General features: G+C 45.9%; 1 long non-coding RNA gene and 1 other non-coding gene across 5 annotated transcripts; both read right to left on the bottom strand.

The window, feature by feature from the left end:
- Positions 1–677: 677 nt before the first annotated feature.
- LOC141995300 (uncharacterized) lies at positions 678–8,684 on the bottom strand. 4 transcript variants are annotated; one of them, XR_012641293.1, is made up of 6 exons: positions 8,550–8,684; positions 7,411–7,657; positions 6,261–6,757; positions 5,887–6,050; positions 2,009–2,153; positions 678–1,589 (listed from the first exon to the last, which is right to left on the bottom strand). It is a non-coding gene; the product is annotated as an uncharacterized LOC141995300 (long non-coding RNA). The 4 variants fall into 4 exon arrangements; XR_012641290.1 differs by having other exon boundaries at positions 678–2,153; XR_012641292.1 differs by having other exon boundaries at positions 678–2,153; positions 7,519–7,657.
- On the bottom strand, positions 4,922–5,052 carry LOC141995490 (small Cajal body-specific RNA 15). Its single transcript, XR_012641338.1, has one exon.
- Positions 8,685–10,800: the final 2,116 nt, after the last annotated feature.

Here is a 10,800-nt window from a genome sequence, read left to right as displayed (position 1 = left end):
CCCAGAGTGAGGATGGCAGTCTGCATTGCTTTTATGCACAAGGAACTCCAGTATCTTTTGACGATTGTTTCTTACACAAAAGTAAGTGATTTCTATTCTCGTTTATGTTTAACAAAGAGCTAGGAAAGAGCTGTACAAAGATGACCAGAAAAGCAAAGGGGTTAATCACCACACAGTTGTCAAATGAAGCCAAACATGCTCATAATTTACACAAATACCATAAAGCTAATCTTAAAGTCAAGTATTTTGCAGCTCCATGAAGTCTATGAAACAAGATAATCAAATATGTCTCACTCTCAAGTGAATCGGCAGCTTTTGCCTCTAAGTGAGGCCTTGTGAAATAATCAACCATGCATTATACGCTCAGTCATTAAACATTTTACAAAATGCCCATGCTTCTCATTCAGTTTTTCAGCAAAACTGCAGACTAGCACTTCATGGCACTATGCTGCCTGCAAATAAAAGCCGCAGGCATCATTTTTAGCATGCGCTACCTAGCCACACTCATCCTTAGATGCCAACTGTACTGCCACTCACAAATCTATTCATACTTACACACCTCACAACTGCAGCAAGGGGGAATAGAATCGAGGAGCTTGTCTTTGATGCTGTGCCCTTGGTGTGAGGGCTCCCCAACCCAGGTTTGAAATACTCTGACCCAACATTTGATTTCAGTTGCAATTTATTTGTTTGGACTTCACTTAGGAATAACATCAGGCCTCCCAGTACCTTAAAGTGTGCTTTCTATATTCCAGCTGTCAGACCTGGAGAGATTCCAGCTTTAGGTAGCTTCACAAGTGCATCAAAGCTATTTACATTAAATCAAGAATAATTAGCTGAGATGCAGTAATGCAGATTTATTTAGTATTCATATTACAAAATAATTGGTACAGCTTTACATACCAGAGAATGCTCCAAGAACGAAACAAGTCTGTAAAATACACATTCCATAGGAATAAACACATGCCTTGAAAAACCAGATACCAGCATTACAGGAGTAAGAGAAACAATTCAGATGGGTGCTGACAATTTAAGATGAAGGCAATGACTGCTGCTAGCTCCTCTCTGAAGATGTCTGGTAATATTAATCTATCAAGGCACAGTATCACCTTTTAGCGTTTATCCTAGCAACAACCCACAGATTCTAAGGTCAGAAGGGACCATTGTGATCATCTGATTTCCTGTATAACACGGCTGGAGAATTTCACCTAGTAATTCTGGCATTAAGCCAAATAACTTGCGGCTGGCCAAGAGCACATATTTTAGAAAGACATCCAGGTCCAGATTCTTAGCTGGTGCAAACTGTCTTAGTTCCATTGATGTCAGAGCTATGATAATTTACACCAGCTGAGAATCTGTCCCTTAAATCTTGATTTAAAGACTTCAAGTGATGGGGTCTCCATCACATCCCTTGGAAAGTTGTTCCAATAGCTAATTACCCTCACTTAAAAAAGTGCGTCATTTCCAGTTTGACTTTGTCCAGCTTCAACTTCCAGCCATTGGACCTTGTTATGCTCCTATCCGCCAAATTTAAGAGTCCTCTACAATCAGACATCTTCTCCCATGTCGAAGGAAAAACTAATCAAAATCTGGAAGGAGAAAAAAAACAAAACAAAAGACAACATTCGAGACGTATTAAGATGACCGAGTAACCTCCTAAGGAGGCAGCATTAACCATGTCACTTAAGGCAGAAAGAGCAGCTTTCCCAAAATAGGCCTACTAAATGACTGCTGGCTTCCATCCAGACACAGGTGTTCTCCTTGTCCTAGGCTCGAATGACGCCACTCACCACTAACAGCTTTACATCCTAAGGAGTCTTTCATCCAGATCTACTTTCTTGCACCATCCATGTATTCTTTAGTCCACAGCAATCAAGAACCTGGCCCAGAACATATTCCAGCTGGTAAGCAGTCATCAGAGTCCATAGCACTTCCCTACCTCCCCAGGATTCATCTTTGTGAGGGGCTCAGATTGCTTTGGCAATGGGGGCCTGGGGAAGTACAGTACCTAGGTCATCGTGTTGCTTGCTTTATGACTCTGCAGGATGGAGCAAGCCTGCTGGTTTACTATTGAATTGGATGCTGAGCACAATAAGATTCTGTGTTCACTATAATGGATGGCACACGACTGGCAAAGACAGCCACAGAAACATCTAAAAAAGAACAAATACACAACAATTAGCTACCAGGTTACCAACAACAGAGGAGATGAACTTGCTGAGTTTTGCTTAATAAAAACGTCAGCGGGTGGCTGTAGCCCAAGCATCTTTCTCGGGAATCCAAAGCTTGTTGCTTGCTTAAATATTTATAAAGCAGAAGAACAGGCAGAAGCAACCTGAGTTTTTTAAAACCAGCTGTCACTATGAGTAATCTTTAAACACGTCCCTCTGTATTTAAGACACCATTTCCATTACAAGATCTATTGAGCTCTAGGAAGTTTCACCAGCCCAGAGTTTTTGCACATGTGCTCACTGCAGAAGAGACAGTTCAGTGCATCTTTACACAAGATAATGAGGGCCCGCCCCCCTACAGACTGAAACCTGCATTTGAAAATAATGGATGAGGTTCCTACTGGAGCTAGAATGGGTTTTTACTTGTTAACCATGGCAGTCCCACAGAAGACTAATAACGCTGCCATTCAGGTTTATTTGATAGAAGAATGGTACTGTTAGAACATTTGCTTACTTATTGATTTAAGTGCCCGAACCATTCCTTTGGGCAGGAAGATTATTTGAATAAAGCAAAACCAATTCTCCCCTCTGGACTGGCTAATGAAAGTTTGGCTCACTGTCAGAGTAGCCAATGTAAAAGAACACCAGCAAATTTAAAACAAGCCGTGCTTCTCTCTGAAAACGGCTTGCTCACTTCTCTTACATCCCCACCCAAGGCTAATATCTCCTGAACTCCGTCGGTATTTTCTTTACAGCCTCAATTTACTTTGTGCATTTGACAGCACAAAACCAAATTCATCCTCACACAAGTGCAACACTGAAAGAAGGTGGCTTGTGCCCTTCCTGTTTAGGAGATGGTGCAGCCCCCTGCATAGGCTAGGCTCAACCCCAAAGGCTACCCTAACTTGCATTCCCGGTAATATAGCAGGAAGGAATTGCCAGCGTGTACAACCACCCCAGCTCTTCCCACCTCTGACCTGCCCCAGATCCACCCCAGAATGTCCCTGGACTGGGAACTTCTTCCAGAGAAGCCCAGAGGCTCCTGTGCTGGTGCTGTTTACCAGGGGCAAGAGGTACAGCCCCTTTGGGCAAGCATAGCAGCTGCAAAAGACTGTAGGACAACACTGACCGTGGCCCTTTATGGCTAGGAAGTGTCACTGTATACTCAGTTAGCTTCCCCTTTTGGTTCATGAGGGGGTCTCTGCAGAGCAAGAGGGGAGGAAAAAACCCATTTTGATAAGCAGGAAAATGACAGTAAGGCCACAAACCCTGGCAGGACGCTGAGAAACAGGGATAATACCCAGAGCTACTCCTTTATTCTTTAATTGACTAGATTACAAGCTTCCTGTAATTGCTAAAGAGCAGGCTGGATTCATTCTCGCTTTAAATGCAATAAATGCTCTGTTGAGCACATGACTCTCTCTGTCCTGGTGTTTGGGCTAAATTTGTGTTAGGATTTTAGAGATTGTCAAAATAATTTTTACTTTTTAGATTTCTCTTCACTGTTCTTCACAGGGATATTTTATTCTATTACTCTAGAATGACAAGGATGTGATCAACAATATGGAATTAGGTTACTTAGAAAGCATATTTATAACCAACAGATGGAGGGGGATCTCTTTTCTAAAAATCTATCCCCTGAAGTGGCTCAATTTTTTTTTAATAGCACCTCTTCATCATTGTAATATTTGAGTACTTCACACATATTAACAAATTTACCCCCACACTACCCTCCATGGTAAGGTAAGACCAACACCATTTTGCAGATGGGAAAACCGAGATACAATAATACAAATAATAATGATAAATAAGTTACCCAGGGTCATACAGGGAGTCTATGGCAGAGCAGGGGATTAACTCCAGATCTCACGAATCTCAGAACAGTGCCTTAACTGCAAGAGTCTCCTTCCTCCCTGATTGAGCACACTAAGGGTATGTCTTCACTACCCGTCTAGACACGATAAATCAACCCCCCCGAGCACTCTCCCGTTGACTCCTGTACTCCAGCGCCGCGAGAGGCGCAGGCAGAGTCGACAGGGGAGCGGCTGCAGTCGACTCAGGGTGGTGGAGACACCACGGTAAGTCGATCTAAGTACGTCGACTTCAGCTACGTTATTCACATAGCTGAAGTTGCCTAACTTAGATCAACCCCCCCCCCCCGTGTAGACCAGGGTTAAGGCGCTAGGTATTTTTGTTACCAATGGTACCAAATATTTAGTGCCAGTCAATCTACAGTAACTGTTGCTATTTCATCTGAATTGTCCACTGCTAATTCAAAGCACCAGTACACAGTGTCACTTGAGGGCATCAAATGATGCTGTTTTAAAAGACTGCATTTTGTGGACACGCAGCACGAATCTCAAGTCCAAGAGACAGTCACTAAGCAAGGGCTACTAAGGAAACAATTACAGCTTGCAACTGGTTAACAACCTTTTTTCCATCCCATTTCTGTCACCATCCAGTCAGACGAGGAGCCTGGATTAAAGGGTTCTAGAATGCTACAAGCAAACAAATCCAGGTTACACAACATGCAAAAGGCCAATAGTGTAAATTTAACAACGTGCAATGTGACAGGCTTAAAACACAATACCACCGGTGAAAGGTAAATGGAATTTTAAAATTCCTTCTGTTTTAACAAGATAATTAGTTCTTACAGACACACACAAGGGCACTTTCTTTACAATACTTGATGTTTTACTTGGCAGCATCCCTTTAACTGCCATAAGAATTTCCAAAATAAAGTGAACAGTCACTGTTGGTAGCTTAAGTAGGTCCTGACTCCATCTCCGAGACAGGCCCTGTTCTTCTACCATTTGATTTAGGAGGATAGTATCAGTAGAGTGAACATGACTTCACTGGCTCTACTTTCTTAGTCCTCCCAGTGAACATCAGTAAGAAACTCCTCAGAGCAGATCCAGGAATTGAATCCAGCTCTCCTGCATCAGAGGCCAGCGCCATAACTCACTTGGCTTCCACACTCCCCTTGGGAGCTGCTGCTTAACCCTCCTTTTTTCTATAAAAGAATCAATAGGTTTGAAGCCCATAGGCATTTTTATACTCACTTGATCAATAATATTTACCACTGATAACCATATTACAGTATTATGCTTTGGAAAGATATATTAAAACAGACATAAAATGTGCAGAAGGCACCACAGTAATGGAACAAACTCTTATTTAATATTCAGATTTAACCCATAGTCTGCATCCCACTAACAGCTGACCACATAAATTTCACTGAACTGGTTTCACGGTCATTGGAAAGGCCCTGTCTACACAGAAGTTTTTGCCCTCTTACAGTTGAACTAACACTAGCGTAGCTCCACTGGTGCTAGAAGGAGCGTATATAGGGCTCAGGTGTTTTCCCTACTGCATCACCAACACATGCTGTAGGAGTTATAGCCATGGTTATGGTGGTGAAACCACCACTGGCCGGTTTTTACTAGTGCACTGCATTGCTACCACAAGTGGAGCTGGAATGGAGCTAGTCCTATAGCATGAGAGTTTCACAAAAGCCTGTGTGGACACAAGCGTGAACTTAGTGTGAACTGTAACACCTGAGACGGTGCAGTGATGGCTGCATGGACACCAAGCCAGTCTGAGCTTCCCCTTGACATTGCTTTGGTCTTTATGAGTGCTTTTCTGGACCAATGCACCCCCAACAGCAAGAACCCAATAGACAACATGAAGAATAATCGGCTCCTGCAGCACTTACCTTTCCAATTTGAGAAAACAGTGAGGTCAGAGAAGCTTCTATACTAGCTGGCAAGGGGCCCAGTGCAGCCACTGTTGGAAGCAATGCAGAGACATTGAAGTGACAGAAGGGATTTCTCCAGTGTGTCTACAAGTCATGCGGGCAGATCGCATCAACTGATGCACCTAGAATGAATGTATACCATAAAGACAGACAGTTACAAATAAGACGGTATTCTAAGTCTTACTATACAGCAAACTTAACAATCACACACAGCCTCTTTACCACACAAGAGGGTGCTAGAGACTGAGCAGCAGTCACCATCTGTCTCAAGATAAATGCAGTTTTATTGCTATTAAAAGGCCAAACCTTTAAGCAAAATTAATTTGACTTACAAAGCACGGTTCTTTTTCAAGCTCTTCTATGGTGGTAGACCAACTTGCAAAACTGCATTTATTTCTGTAGCTCATACAGGGATTAGTTTTGGTAGCAGAGAGTGATGGGTGGAGAAGTTCAAAAGAGGCATATTCATCCCTGTGCTGGAAGGGACAGAATGAGATGGTTTCCACCAGCCTTATTCTATAGCTGGGGGGCTGGTCCATCTCTCAGTTGAGCTCCTCCTTCAATGGTCCCTCTGTGACTTTGCAAGGTGCAGAACTGCTGAGGTGCAGGCCCCGTCCATGCCTTTTCCTTCCTCTAATCTGCCCATAATTCACTTCTGCCTGGGAAAAATGAAGAGAGCCCACAATTTTTACTGTGTCGCTGTGCGCCTGCCATTACTTTCCTGTGGACCTTCCCCAGGTGACAGAAGTTGCTTGGCAGAAGATTCAAGGCTGCTTCTCGTCATCACTATCTTTAAGGTCATTTTATTTCCGGCCAGTTTCAGTCATGCCTAAGGAAAACATACACATTTTATGTTGGTCTTTGATAGAAAGAAGAGTTTAAAAAAAAAAAATCCTGACCAAGTTTTTTTCTCCCTGTTCCAGGATAAGACAGTAATTACTGGGATGATCCTCTATGTGCCTTACTGCCCTATTAATTTTCTACTAAAATTAGCACAAAATGTTTCCTATGATCAGTTTATGCCCAGGTTCCTGAGACTACCACCATAATTAAACCCACTCCATGCCTGATAAATCCTACATGTTTTTGTTATGGATAGGCCATCACCTGGAACAAGAGATTATGCCACCTCTGCAGAGTTAAGACAGATGCTGTTGTGACATAAGGTAACATTTTCTGTGACTTAGGAGCATAAGTCTTACTGAAAGTCAGTGGGACTCAGGCTCCCAAGTGACATCTGAAAATACGAATTAGGCACCTAAGTCACTTAGGCACTTCTCAAAATTATACTCTTTGGCCAGAACACACAATTTCTTAAATATGCGCCTTTAATAGGACAAATAGAACTACATATTAGACTACAGATGCACCTATGCATGCTAGATAGCCATACACTGGCATTATCAGACTTGTGGTGAAGCAGAGCCCAGTCTTTTCATTGCTTATTTCAAAATCTAAAAAAAAAAAAAAAAAAAACCCCACACATTTCTGGACTTTCTGGTTGCGTGCATGACTTCATTCAAACCCTAACTCAAGACAGTGTCCGGCTGCAGATTACAAAGACTGACTCAAACAGGAACACTTATTCACACTTTCACTCAACACTTTTCAGCTGAGCTTCCACGCTGGTCTCTCCAGGAGTCGCAGTCCGGGGGACCTCCAGGATTGTGAGCTGCTATACCAGAGCGCCCACCTTCATACTAAGTCCAGTGTCCACTGATGGTAAATTCTAGGGAAAAAAACCCCAGTGAAGACAAGGTCTGAGTGTCACTGTGAAACTAAGAGCATGGACAAAAAAAATTTAAAAATAAGACAAGACCCCGTGAAAGCTACACACAGAACTACCACGATCCAGGTAGATTTCCCGTCTCCCTAGCAACTGTCTACACCTTCAAATTAACCGTTTCAAGGGCCCACATTAAGCAATACTGCCCTGACCTCTGCGAACACACCACAAGCTAGAGCCGTGCTACTGAACGGCGCGCAGCCACGGGAGGGCCAGGCTGCCCCAGCCCGCTCACATGGCCGCCCCCCAAGGCGAGAAGGCTCTGTTACGCCAGGGCCGAGCTGGAAGGGCCAGGCGGCTCCTCCGGCCAGCCGGCGGCCTCCGAGCTCCCCCAGCGAAGGGGCAGCTGCTCTCCAGCGGATAAAATACCAGCGACCTAACGCCCAGCACATGCGAGACCAAACATACCCCCCTGCGCAGAGGTGGGGCCACGCTTTCGCCCCCGTCGGTGTCGATCTCCGGGGCAGCCCTCCAGCCGGCCCCTCCCGTACCTCGATCCCGCCTGGCCTCGGGTCTGCGGGAGCCTGGGGCCCGAGGCCTCGCCTCGTGGCCAGGGGCAGAGGCCTTTGTGCAGCTGCTCAGCCGCCCCCGGGGCTGCGCAGAGCGGGAGGCCCAGGACTTAGCTGCAGCGCGGCCTGGCACCCGGGGAGGGGGGGGGGGTGTAGGTTCGGAGCCACCGCCACGGGCCCTCCGCGGGGCTGCCCCGCTCGCGGGGGGGCTCCTGGGGCGGAGACGCGCAGCCCCGCGGATCCAGAGCGCGGCCGCGCCAGGCCGGAGCCCGTCCCTGCTGCCGCAGCCCCGCCGCCAGCGGTGGGGGAGACGCGGGGGCACTTACGGGGGCCGGCTCCGCTCGCTCCTGCACGCGCGGCCGGTTGCAAAGGCGCCGCGCGCTGCAGCGACTTCCGGCTTCCCGCCGCCGGGCCTAGCGTAGCCGCCCCCCTCCAGCAGCGGCGGAACCCGGGCGGGAGCCGCACGCGGCCGCTCCCGGAAGGGGAGGGGAAGGGGGGATGCGACAGAGCCTTGACTCAGGGCATGACCCATTCCCCACCCCTGCCTGCAACAGCCTGGTCCGCCAAGCCGTGACTGGCCCTCGGGAGAGGGGGGTGGGGAACGTCTTTTGTGAAACCCCCCCCCCCCCCCCAGCAGCCTGTTGCCTGCCGGAGCACTAGGGCCTATGGGAATTTTGTCCCTAAAGCCCCCCAGGGCCGAGGCAGCGTGCGGGGCACTGTTTGGGTTGGCGCGTTAGCCGTGATCCCGGGTGTGGGGGAAGCTGTTTTTGTTTGTTTTAAACACAGTGGTGACTTTAAAAAGTGCAGCTTCCCGGGGTTGTGTTCGGGTTAGTTGTAAATCACTGTGAGTGCCTACACCGCCGCCAGGATTTCTAAACTTGAGCGCCGCCGGAAATTTTTCAAAGGTGCTGACCACACACAGCTGTGATTAACTTCCAGGGGAACTGCATACGCAGCCCTTTGAAAAACGGGCCCTTGGTCTAGGTTCCTCAGGCCCGGATGCGACAAACCCCGAAAACACACCTTTAATTTTATGCAAGTGCAAAATAAACAGGCTAGAGGAGACTTAAATACGGATTGAGGGCACATTTTTCAACACGTACCTAGGGATTTAGGATGTAACAATTAGAGGGCACCCAGCTTGAACCACATGGGCCTTGTTAAGGACCCACCTTCTGCAAATCAGGATCTTTTGAGGTGTTTCAGGTTAGACACCCAACATCACTAGTCACCTTTGAAAATGTTGGCCTAGGAGCCTAATTTTAGGTACCCAGGTTTGACATTTTTGCTTTAAATAAATAGAGCTGGGTGGGAAGGGTGCTCAGATGGACAGCAGTAGATGGACCTGGGTAGCTAGATCGTTTTCATTCTCACCTTTGCTGCTGTGGTTTGTCTGGCCAGGTTGCAACACCAGGGCAAAGGTATAACAAAAAGAAAAGGAGTACTTATGGCACCTTAGAGACTAACCAATTTATTTGAGCATAAGCTTTCATGAGCTACAGGTCACTTCACACGGCTGTTACTCTGAAAGGTAGAACAGTTTACACTGAGCATTTGATTAAACTTAATACAGGAGCTTAGATTTTGTCAGAAGAGCCTACCTTTTTGGCAGCCACAATTTCCTTGTGTGATTCTTTTGGTGTTTTAGCCCTTTGTCTACAAACCTCACAGGGGCTTAACCGTAGTTAATGAGATCCTGTCGTGGGAAGGAACATTACAACTGCTGCTCACATGTATTTTCAGAGAAAGGCATCCGTACGGCCCCATACCTAAAGTAAAACATTCCCCAAGGCAGGATAATTATACATTTCATGCCAATTCTCAATGGTGGCACCGTCACTGGCTTTCTGATAAGCATCTGCTTAGATCTCACTCCTTCCTCCTTTATCACATTCTGTGGGAGGCTGCCAGGGCCCACGTAACAAATTGCTACTGTTCAGACACCACAACCAGTAATTAGAAAAGTTGATTTACAGTGGAGCACAGCGGCAATCTCTGACTGCAAAGGAAGAGGCAGCTAAGTTTAGAATTTGGAGAAAGCCAAAGGGCAGTCACACAGACAGTTCTTCAAGGATAGTGCAGGTTCAAGCAGAGAGGGGACTATGAGTTAGACAAATCCAGACTCTTATTTCTGCACCTACTGGTGGAGTTTCTGATCTTCGTTTCCCTGGCAGGCCAAGCTTTTTGTTGCTTCAAAACCAGTAACTACAGCGTCCAAGACTGCTGACAGTTTCAGGTGGATTGGGTGCTAAAGACCATTTTGATTTTGTTTTTAAACTTTGGGTAACTTTTCTTTTGTGAATACACCCACAAACCTTTCTTTTCAAGATACTTTTAGATCCCTAGAGAATAATTCCCTTATTATATTTACAGTATTTTGTCATAAAATTGCACAGAGTCACTTTAAATCTTTGCTTTGATGCTGAACTGCAAGTAGATGGCAGCAATAAATCCATTCATATATTGTGCTGGTGCAGAGTCAGAAATATTTCATGATTTCCTATGTAATAAAACTCTTGTTCAAATAAATATGTCCCATAAGCATTGTGCTTGTCTATTTATAGTCTGGATTTGTAA

Source organism: Natator depressus, chromosome 10 (genome assembly GCF_965152275.1).
Source record: "Natator depressus isolate rNatDep1 chromosome 10, rNatDep2.hap1, whole genome shotgun sequence".
In the NCBI taxonomy this organism is placed as follows: domain Eukaryota; kingdom Metazoa; phylum Chordata; order Testudines; family Cheloniidae; genus Natator; species Natator depressus.
This window is presented reverse-complemented; position numbering and strand designations above follow the sequence as displayed.